We start from the raw sequence: 1,907 nt of genomic DNA, 5'->3' as shown, positions 1-1,907 counted from the left end.
CACACACACACACACACACACACACATACACACATACATACACACACACACATAGAAAACCAATCCTGGCCCTAACCACTAACAGTACCATAACAACATGATGAACCAAACAGCTTTTGATTGGTCCAACTTCTGTCTCACACTCACACTGACCACAGCGCCTTACCACAACTCTACAGGAATATTTTGTCTCTTCTTTGTCAAAAAAAATCATCAAAGTCAGCAACGGATGAAAGGCAGAACCATGACCACCAACATTTTATCTCTGATAGTTTCTTTTCCATTTGTGACTTTAGTTAAACCTTCACAACCAGTGTGTGTCTAGTCATTGTAACAGTAGAATTATCCAGACAATCAGTTTGAATCAGAATACATGTCACTACCTTAGAATTACAAAGTTCAATCTGCTCAGTACCTAGTTTTGAGAAATTCGGTGTAAAAAATTTTAGAGTTTCACAGCATGTCAAGCTTTTCTCAAATGCAATTCTTTGAATATCTTGATAATGACTCCAAATAGTCTTATGATTTTGATAGAGCAGACAGAACATTTGGTTTCTAACCGCATGGTATTAATAAGTCATAACAGTAACAGTAAAAAATGTCTGGTAGAACTTTGTAATTCTGAGGTAACGATGTGTCACATAGTTACACAATAGCCCAGGAGTGGACAGAGCACTTGTCTCACACTGTTACACACTTGCACAGAAGTAAGCAGAGCATTATACATAAGTGTGTTGCACTACCATACTACCCCAGAGGTGGACAGAGTTTGTAGGTTGCACCATCACACACTAACCCGGACATGGAAAGAGCATGTGTGTCTCACCCTTACAAACAAACCCACATGCCGACAGAACCCATCGGTCACAAGAGCCAAAAGAAAAAAAACAAAACAGTATACGACAAAAATATAACAACATTACCCTTGGCTGAAATATCATTACTACAAGAAGTTCTAGACATAAGTGACACCATCTAATACTGTTAATGCAAACATAATTTAGGACTATGACTTCATGTAAAGAGTCATCCAAATGGCCTTAAAATTAAGCTTATTGATTAAGTGATGCACTTGATATGTGACCCTGGTCTCTGCTGGAAAATAAGACTTAAGTAGCCAAACCTCTTCCCCTCTGCACCTACATGTGTGTAAGATGAGCATTAACTTAGCTGTGGCTGACACATAATGGCAGCTGATGATGGTTACTGTGGCTGGTGACAAATAACGGCAGTTGGTAAGCACCTCTGGCTGATGACACATAGCAGTGGCTGATGACACATAGCAGTGGCTAATGACACATGATGGCAACTGATGATTAAGATGGTGGCTGGTGACACATAATGGCAGCTGATAACGCATAATGCCAGATGGTGATATGTGATAGTTGCTGATGATACATAACAGCAGTTGATGACATGTGATTGTTGCTGATGACACACAATGGCAGCTGGTGAGCATGATGGTGGCTGATGACGTGTGACAGTGGTTGATGACATGTGACAATGGCAAATGACATATGACAGTAACTGATGACACTAGATGGTGGCATATGGCAGTGACTGATGACATACAGAGGCCGATGATGACACTTGACAGCAGCTGATGACAAACGACGGCTGCTGATGATGTAGTTGAGCAAATCCATGACAACCTGCAGCGGTCGGTCAGATGAACACTGCTTCAGATGATGATTGTTCCCAACAGCGCATGATATAGAACTAGCTCACACTGAGAACCTGGACCAACTGTCCCCTGAGTGCAGTCCATAGTGATTTATTTCCTCCCTTTTATGATTGTCACCCTTTTGTCTCCACAATCCTCTTGTTGCACCAAGCAATCCCGAACATTGTCGTTGATGATGATGATGATGATGATGATGATGATGATGATGATGATGATGATGATG

Source organism: Aplysia californica, unplaced genomic scaffold (genome assembly GCF_000002075.1).
Source record: "Aplysia californica isolate F4 #8 unplaced genomic scaffold, AplCal3.0 scaffold01785, whole genome shotgun sequence".
Taxonomy (NCBI): Eukaryota; Metazoa; Mollusca; class Gastropoda; order Aplysiida; family Aplysiidae; genus Aplysia; species Aplysia californica.
This window is presented reverse-complemented; position numbering follows the sequence as displayed.